Raw genomic sequence first — 10,000 nt, forward strand, 5'->3', positions numbered from 1 at the left:
GCTGAGCAGGAATATTTGCATTTCTCTTTGCAAGGTAGGCAACAAAATCTGTTGAAAGCAAAAATAAATCTGTTTATATAAAGACATCAGTACTAATAATGGAAAAGTTTTCCACCACCTGGCGTATACTCCTAGGAAAGGAGTTTGCCATTATAGAAGTTAGAGTAACTAACAGTGTAATACCTTTAGTAGTCCTTTTAAAATAAATGTGGAACATGGACTTAAATTGTGCCCAAGTAGTTTAAGTATAGTGGGAAATTGTACACTTCGTGGCCTAGTCTTCTTCCATTCCAGAAGACAGACTTCTTGATTTGATAGCCTTTTTTTTCTTTTCCAGTAACTTTGGTCTCAGGGTAGAGATTACTGTGATATCACACCAAATTCCCTATTTATGCAGTGTAATGCTGTTGGAATCAAAAATACTGTTGAGTTCTCTACAGTGTTCTTACATGAAGTAATACCACTTAGAATTGACGTCTATACCACCTACTGTTTTTTTAAGTACATCAAAAGCAATTATGCTATAGTAATCACCATTCCGCATGTTGTCAAAGAAAAGTGTACAGTTTCTGGATGCGAACAAAATATATCCTTTTAGTGTTTTTACTATTTGGGTTTGAGCAGGGGAGCCTTGTGTGCCAGTTTTCGGTCTGTGACAAGCTTCAGGTTCTATTGGGATGCTGAACAATTTGAAGGATGTGCTCTCTCTATGTATCCTTTGACTTAGCCAAGTTCAAAACCTATTATTCAACTGAGCACTGTAATAATTCTTTTGCCTATTACCTTATTAAATCTCTCAGATTATTCTATCAATGTAAGGAAGATTAAGTCCAAACAAAACTGTGGGGCCAAGGAGAGAGGGTGCCTTGTACAAGCATAATGAAACCCTGTAAATGTAACATCATATATTGCAGTTATCTCTATATCCTAAAAAGAAAAATAAAATTGATGTTGTCATTTAAAATAGATAAATTCTGTACTTATAGACTTAGAATCCTTTTACGACCTTGAATTCCAGGTGTTGAATTCCAGGATGCAAAACAGTATTCTAGATGTAGTCTAATAAATGCTAAGTAAAGGGGATAATCACTTCCCTAAATCTACTGGCTCTGCTCCTTTTAGTAAAGCCCAGGTTGCTGTTGTCCGCCTTCTCTGCCACAGTACAGTGCTGGCTGACGTTCAGCTTGCTACTCCACCAGGGCCCCCAGGTCCTGTTTGCAGAGCTGCTCCGTAGCAAGTCCGTCCCAGCCTGCATTGTTGCCAGGGGTTCCTCCTTCCCAGGTACAGCACTCTGCATTTGCCCTTATTAAATTTCATGAGATTCCTGCTGGCCCATTTCTCTAGCCTGTCTGTCTAGGCCCCTCTGAATGGTAGCCCTGCGTCCCATTTTGGTGTCATCTGCAAACTTGAGGAAATTAAACTCTTTTGCATCCTCCAGGTAAAGATGTTAATCAGGAATAGAAATTCATAACAACAACTACATAAAGAGGAAGAAGTGCAAACACTTACACATTTTTTTAATCTTACCTTTTCTGCCCTCTTTTTATGTACACTTAGATAACAATGTAAAATACAATCTCAAGCTTCTTCTGTGTGACTACCTGCTATTGATTATTAAGATGACAGTAACATGTATATAAGGTCAGAATATCCTCCCACCTTCCTCTACTTTCTCTTAGCTATTGAATAAGCAACTTTAAAAGAGAAACCAATATCATCAGGCTTTCTACACTCAGCTTTTGGTGAAAGGTTTAAAACAAACAAACAAACAATGAGATGCAGTTTATATGCTCAAGTTGAGCAGTTGAGCAGAGCAGTGCTAGTATCCATTGCATCTATTGAAATGCATCTACAGTCCACTTGCCAAGTGAAGGCAGAGAGGTGGAAGGCAAGAATTAGAAAACAGTTCTAAAACAAGCATTCTGCACCATTACAAATTGCACAGTACAACTATAATTATTAAATTTTAGACAGTATGTATAATAAAAGGAATTCAAAACTGACTTCAAAATTGTCTAGTATATTTATATAGAATACGTAACATAAGTAATCTATTTGCTCTGAGAACACTACCTAAACGTGAGTCCCTTGTATATTAACAATCCTTAACATACATAAAATTCATTTCAAAGTTGTATCACCTCTGCTAGAAAATGCTTCGTACTTAGCTTTTAGAAATTATTTTCAACTCTGAAGAAGCTCTTATGAAAGAATCTCAAATTGCTTAAATCTCCAGGAATTAAAATATATATTTGAATGTCTTATTTCACATTTTTCCTTATTACAAAGTGTTTGCTACCTGATATATATACTGTAGGAATTCGGTTCATCTTTCAGAAATGTATTACCATTGACTAATTATCAGAATGCACTCATGTAGAATCCATAGAAGTAAGGATTTTGTTTCAGGCTGGTGGCCTAAAGTTTTGTTAAAATACAGCACATATAAGAGAATTTGCTGTGTACCTAACAAATCTAGACATACAACAGGGCCAATCACTAGCCTTTTAGGCTGTGAAAATGCTAAATGCAATACATTGCTGATTCTAAAAACAATCTTGAATATAACACTGTCTTCACTTTGTCTACTGCATATGTGAAAACTTAAATTGCGGTAGGTTGCCTTCTAGTAAAAATTATAGGTGCATAGTAGGCCTTGGCAATGTTCTGTTGTACTTTTTTGCGTGTGTTTTTCCACATGGATGAAATTTTGTTCAAGCCAATTAGTATGAGAAAACAAGAGCTTTTTACTTAAGTCGAGAGTAGTTTGCTGAGTGTCTTCTGACTGTGGTCCATTAAGTTTGCAGTCTATTGACTGACAGTTGATTTCACTGTTCAGAAAGATAAAATTGCATTAATTACAGTTTCTTTGCATTTGCACACATCTTATTAAACACAGAGAAGGTCTTGAGAAAGTATCATTTTTAATACTGACCAATGATAATGTTTCTAAGTTACTCTTAATTTTTCCATTTCTCCATCTTTCTATCTTTGAATTCATACTGATAATGCAGAATATTTTTACAAAGGCAGGGGCAGGAAGTATACCAGATGTTTAAGCTGTGCTCCCAGAAGTAGAAGTTCCCTTTCTGGAAAAAAAAAATACAGTTTTTTAGATGTCTCATTCCCTCTTGACTATGGGAAACGTCTATGTTCTTTTAGTTGCCTTAGTGAGAATGGAAAGCCAGTAGGATAGGGACAGCTTTCAAAGCAGATTAGTTGCACTAGTGAAAACAAATTCTACATCCTCAGAATGGAAACAAAAAAGATTCCTCTGCTTGCATGTCCAGAATGGATTCTGCCTCTGAAATTAGAATACACTCCAGTTTTTTTAATCTGCTTGTCAGTATTTCACTTGTTCTCTTTTTAGGAATGGGGAACTATTTTTCCTTCACCATTAGATTGACTGTTAAGAAGCTGCTTTTTTAATTTGCCATGTAATAGTCTTGTCATGTAGAGATGCTGTTACAGAACAGGTCTTATGCAGGTATTCAAAGCAAACTTCTCTTCCAAGTGAAAATTGGCAACTAAATTAAAACATTTGCTGAAGAAACTGGAGAGTGGTTCTAAAGTCTCAATGTCGGATGCATGTAAGCAGTTTATTTTCATCCCATTAACTCTTGGATGAGAAAAGCACAGTGGAACGGAAGTAGGAGGCTGAGGCTAAAATGCAAAAAAATAGTTTTCATGTGACCAATTTGACTATATACTTCTCACATGAATATTGACGTTAATTTAGTGAAGCCAGCACCCTTGGTCTTTCTTTTCTTTTTACATGTGGGAAAATACTTGGACAGCATGCACAACTAAGTGAATGATGCTGACATGACCGGGTTTCTAACCACTACACACCACTTTCTTCTTGATGATCTTGAAATACTAGCTTGTTCACTAGCCATGCTTGAGTTTTGGTCCAAATACTACTCCCAGTTTACAAATGAAACAGTTGAACCATGAACAGGTTAATTAACTTGGCCACAGTCCTATAGAGAGCTTGTGTCAAAGCAAAGACAAGGATTCAATCTTACACTTGACAGGCATGGATTTATGAGAGCTAGATACTTCTGAATCCCCATGTACTCATTCCCTGCTTCCTCTTTAAGCTAGAAGGGGAAAAATGGATGAACACAAAATGAAGGGCAATTTTTCTTTTTAACCTCTATAAGTCTGTTGTCCACTTTTTCAGAGAAAATTCAGTAGCTTTTCTATAACACTGAGCAAGGCTCAGTCTTCCCATTTCTGTATAAACGTCTGATGAATGCAGCCTCAGTAGTGCATTGATAAATTGGTGCCAGAGAGAATTTTTCTTGAGACAATATTGCTGAGAAAAGCTGTTTGCCTTCAACTCTTAAAAGTTACTTTTCTTTGGACTATTCCAACTTGTCTTTCTAGAATATATTAGAGAAGGCCTATGTCCTAAGTAGACAAAGAGCATGCTTGGTGTTAAGTTAAGCATTGCACATCGGTGAGCTACTTGACCAATGTCATCTCAGATTTTAGATCATGGCCCTCAATTACAGTAAGTTGTTTCTGTTTGTAGAAATGGCTATCTTCAAACTCACAGGAGGTGAACGTCCTTTAGTGTGAGATGCATTCCTTCCATAGTGGATTCACTAGCATCTGTGTAAGTATTGCTACTTCAGCATAACTTATCAACAGCAGCAGGAATGGGCCTTGCTGTCTTCTCTAAAAATGCCTTTCACTGCAAATAAGCCAATTTAAACTTCTTTTCAAACCTTCCCCTAGCATATATGCAGCAGTATGCTGGAGCACGAGCATTAAATCCCTGGAACATCTTACCACCAGTTTTGTCCTGAATAACTACAGCATCCATGTCCTTTGTATTGGAGGAGCTAAAAAAGCATTGCATGACTTAACTTTGCTTACTTCAGAATGACTCTGAGCAAAAAGCTTGAAAGCTAAAAAGGGTGCTGAATGCAGTGCCTGAAGGGTGTTACTGAGACATCTCAATTAAAAAGCTGACTACACAACAAAATGCAGGAAGAGTCATCTGAAAGGGAGATCCAAATGTTTGACATCATCAAAACTGTCTTAAGCAGCCAATGAAAAACACCAAAGAAAACACTGAAAAGCAGTTGAAAAAGCATTGAAAACCAATGAAAAACAATTTGCTGAGGGCTGCTGTTGGGATTTTTTTTTTCCATGTAGGATCTAAAACCTCTCCTTAGGTTAGATGTTCCAACCTTTTAGTTAAAATAAAACAAACTCCTTTTTTTCTTTCTTTTTTTGGGTCTGCTTTCTCCAAAAGATGATAGAGCCTGCAGGCAATAAACTTACCTGACTTTAATCACTTCTTTGAGTAAGGAGATTGGAACCCACTCTTCAAAAATTGCAAGAAAATAAGCAGGTCAACAAAGTATAATGCTGCCAGCTGAGATCTCTTCTGATTTTTAAATGGATAGTTAAACATGAGGAAGGCCAGACCATGCAAAAAATGTATGTGGAACACTTGGGCAGGAGGGCAAGACATGACATCCCGGCCTTACTCAGTTGGATTGCCTCATGGTTGCAGCACGGTCAGCTCTGTGCTCTTTGATGCCTTTGAGATTCTGATTCAGCTCAGCAGCAGAACTCTGGGTTCCTTCTGGGTTAAACGGCAGCGGTACAAGGGCGACGTTGATCGACTGAGATGATTTCATTCACTGGAGGGCCACCAGGATGGTAAAGGGGCTGGAGCACTTGCCCTGTGAGAAGAGGCTGAGGGAACGGAGGCTTGTTCAGCTGGGAGAAGAGATGATTTCAGGGGGACTGAAGAGCAGCCTGCTGGTACCTATGGGGAGGTTATTAGGAAGACAGATACAGGCTGTTGACAGTAGTGACCTGGTAGGATGAGAAACAGGTATAAATTGAAACAAGAGACGTGTACAACTTAACAACTTTAAATAACTTCTATGGTCTATTAACGTTACCTGTTCTGCTTTATATTTCCCTGAAGTAAATGCTCATTTGCAAAATTCATTTTATAAGTAATGATGATAATGATAAGATGAACGTTTTCTTGTATAATTAACCCTTGAACTTGTTTTGGTAAGGTTTAAAATTACGGTGTTAAAATAATTAGTGCTGCTATACAAAGTTTATTGCATATGTCTGACTAAAGAAAGAAACATGATCTAGGTGTGATTATCTAAGGAAAAGTCCTACAGAAGATTGAAATTGAATGTAGTAACTGTAATTATCTAAAAGGAAGTCTATTACTGTATGATAAAACTGTCAAAATAATGATTGAGGGCTCCTACAAATCATGCAGAAGATCAATAAAGCTAATCCTACGTCATAGCTTGAGAATTTAGAAATTGTATTTTGACCTTAATTCACGATGGAGCCATTCAAAACATATTTAATAAATGGGTTATAGTACTTCTTCTTAATTAAAAATTAAAACTATTCCTCAATATTTTTCCCCAGTGAGATAGGGAATATATTTCCAGTCCACATGATGTGCATGTTATTTTACTGATTGCATACCCTTTTTAAGGAATTATTAGTTGACTTTGATCTATTATTCATATATACTAAATTTGTCGTGATACCTCTCCCAAAAAATTATTTGTGGCTCAGCAACCCTGTTTGGGGTGGTTAAAAAAAAACATCTAGTCCTTTTTCCCCTGCAATTTACTCTATTCTCTGTTCTATGTAGGGGCTTATCCTTCATTTATCCTACTATATCTGAATGCCTTGCAGGAGTGTGTTAAGCTGTATGACTGCGTATGTGTCGTGTTGTTTGTTCTCTTCTTTTCTCCCAAGGAGGAGAAGCATGTGCAGTGAAGTGTTTGGTTTGGTGGGTTTTGCTTTGTTTTGTTTTGATTTAGTATACATATATATATGTTCTGTATTTATTAGAGAGGACAAAGTGAAAGAAATGTGCATTTCATGGGGAGGAGATGGGAGTGGGGGCCCTGTGTTCACTGCAGAGTCTCAAATAGGCTATTCAGAAGAATCTCCATTTCTTCCTTTCTTCACTCCCCAATAGTATAAATTTCACTTTTACAGCATGAGTTCTATTGGAGAAGACAAGTACAACCTTACACTGCTTGGCTAAAATGCCTTTCTTCTTCCCATGAAGATGGGTCAGGAGTATATTACAGAATGTAAATGGATTTGTTCTTTTCAGATCACTGTTCCCTATGTAATGCGTGTGTCTAGCTTTTTTAGCTCAAATTCCTTGAAACTTTTTAAAAAATTGGATGAGATATGCTTTTAGTTTGGCGCCTGGTCCTCAGATAAGTGCCAGAATAGATCTTTGTTAAAATGGTACGTTTTGCCATCATGCAGTTAAAGCATTACTCGTCTAATTAATTTTTTTTGGCTGAATCATATTATGTATTAATGTGATAATTGTCATACCAGATCAATTAGTGATCTTTTCTTAATTGTAAAATTGTTTAATTTAGAAAACAGTTGCTGCAGCTATGAATGCAGCCCTAGTCGTGGTAGGTTTCACAAAACCTCACTGAGAATGTGTTTCTCCCAACTCTGCCCCCCACAGTTACAATCTAGATGAAATGTTGCTTCTGTCCATTGTACCGCAAGATGGGAAAACAATAAAGGTGCTGTAAGACATGTCAACCTTCAGAAAGTGACAAAAACAGCTATACATTGTTCCATAGGCTGGGATCCCATGCTTGATACTAGTAGTACTGGGCATTTGGCAAGCGGTATTTTTATGTGGGGGGACAACAATTCTCTGCAGTAGGCACTTACAGATAACTTTTACCACATATCTTTTGTCTCCCAAAGAAGTTCTTAAAGCAAGTACTGGCTTTTGTTCTGTATCACTTCCAAAATGCTGATTCTTTTTTGAGAATTGCTACTCTTTCAGTTTGCTTGGTTTTCTTTTTGTTTTGAATACTCACAATTCAAAATATCCAGCATTTTTAAAATCCTGTGATGTCTTTGGCCCTGATGTTTTGTAGCTATAAGTTTCATAAACGTGTATCTTTGCACGTTTCATAAACGTGTTTCTTTTCAGATTGGTAAAACAATTCAGTAGACAAAATGAAGAGGCACACGTTTCACAAAATTCTTTTTCTCAATCTGCTGTTGAAGCATGTATTCATTTAGCCTTAATTTTATTCTCTGAAATTTCTTTGCCTTTGTCTCAGTAAACTAAATGAGGGCCCAGCCCTGAAAAGACATATGCAAGGCCATCATGTGCTTGAGGTGAAACTTGCAGCTATGCGGAGCTACAGCTTTTCAATAGGTGCCAGTTTACTCAGATTCATCTGCAGGATCATAACCTGAGTTTGACATATTTGAATCCTCTATAACCTCATCACTTAGTTTTGTTAGGTCCTTACAAAACATTTTAAACAACCTGATTTATTATGTGTCAACTTATGTCACGCCACTGTTAACTTTTGTTGGGAGAAAATGGACATGAATTTCTGCTTGTTCTCAGAGTCTAATCCTTGACAGGGCTTTGGGATTTTTCTTGGGTGTTGTGCATGTGTGACTAGTTAGTTTCCTTAGCTGCTACTAATAAACTTTAACAAAGATTTTTTAAAACAATCTTTTTTTCTTTAATTTTCTTTTTATGGCATGTCCAAAAATTGCAAGAGATTAGTAATGTTCAACTTTCCCTTATGTAGTGGTATTGGTCATTCCTTAGTGTATCACAGTCGCTTAAGTGCTTATTAGAGTGATCATTAAAAACATAATGTACTGGATATAGACTTTATTGTATAATTCCCTAATCACTGCTAACTTATCTAAGCATATAATTGGCACTAATATTTACCCCCTTCCAAGTTTTCTCTACTATTTGATGGTGTGTAACTTCTCAAAGTAGGTGGATAGCATAAACGAAAGATTAAATCCTTGCCTAAAAAAGCTTATTTTCCTATTAAGGGAGAATCACTACACCTTAGTGAAAATCACGTCCAGGATGTTTAACAATGTATGCCGGTAGTGATGTGTGGATGCAAAAGAATTGCTATTGGCTTTGCATTTTCAGTGCCTTTTGTTTGTTATGTTTGAATAACATGTTAGTTTATAAACTGTGGTAGAATGGTTTAAGTGTCTTTATAAATTTATGAATTTTTTAACGAATGGCTTTGCTGCAAACTGAGCTTTCTGCTTCATCACCTAGTGAGTGGGATGATAGCGCTGACTGACCTGTTGTTATTTAGCAGGTATCCTGTGAGCTCTAGTCTGCTAGTAGAATTCTGGTGTGTGATAGAAAGGAAAGTTTTGTTCATTAAGAACAATAAAAGGAAACTGGTTACTGTGAAATTACCTATCCATTTTCTCATTCCTGGCCCAGTATTGGCTGGCAGGTATAACTTTTTTAACCTGGGAGAATATCCCTGGGCAACCACTTGAAGATAACAGTTCATGTGTAACAAACAGGATCAAAGAAATTTTGGAATTGGAACAAAATATTATTTCCGAATTGTTTGTACGTCATATTTAGAATAGCAGCTTTTTGGAAACCCAAATGATAAAATGTAAAAGAGAGTTGGTTTTTTTATACCCAGTTTAAAAGACCCAAGAAATTTTATAAAAGATAGGAATATAATATGTTTTTCTGCCTATAGATAACATTGGTTTCATTCCATTTAATCCATTTTCTCTAGCTACATGAGTTTTTTCTTTATACCTTTACCCAACTAACTTAGACATTCTAAGGCCTACTTCTAATTTTATCAGAATTTTAAAAAAAATTATTATTTGCTGTAAAACATAATGCACTTAATTAGGAAAATTTAAATCACCAACAATAAGAAAAGAAGCAGTATTAGTTTGTACAGATCGAAAAATAAACAACTAGTAAGTTGAATGTGAAACTGACAGTCATTAAACATGAATTTCATTTGACCCAGATAAGGTATTTTAAAATATCAAATTGCTGTCAGTATATCAAAATTAATTATCATCCCTAACCCTCCACTTCAATTTTCAGCATTTCAGGATGTTCTTAAGTATTTTTTAGGATTTCCGACACCCCTGTATTTTGATTGAATACTATGTCATCCTT

At 36.3% G+C, this 10,000-nt stretch overlaps 1 protein-coding gene across 12 annotated transcripts in view; it reads left to right on the forward strand.

Moving 5' to 3' along the window:
• The window catches only part of CDIN1 (CDAN1 interacting nuclease 1), a 132,900-nt gene that overhangs the window by 37,823 nt on the left and 85,077 nt on the right, over positions 1 to 10,000 (forward strand). The window lies entirely within an intron of this gene.

This window comes from Calonectris borealis, chromosome 5 (genome assembly GCF_964195595.1).
Source record: "Calonectris borealis chromosome 5, bCalBor7.hap1.2, whole genome shotgun sequence".
NCBI classification, from domain to species: domain Eukaryota; kingdom Metazoa; phylum Chordata; class Aves; order Procellariiformes; family Procellariidae; genus Calonectris; species Calonectris borealis.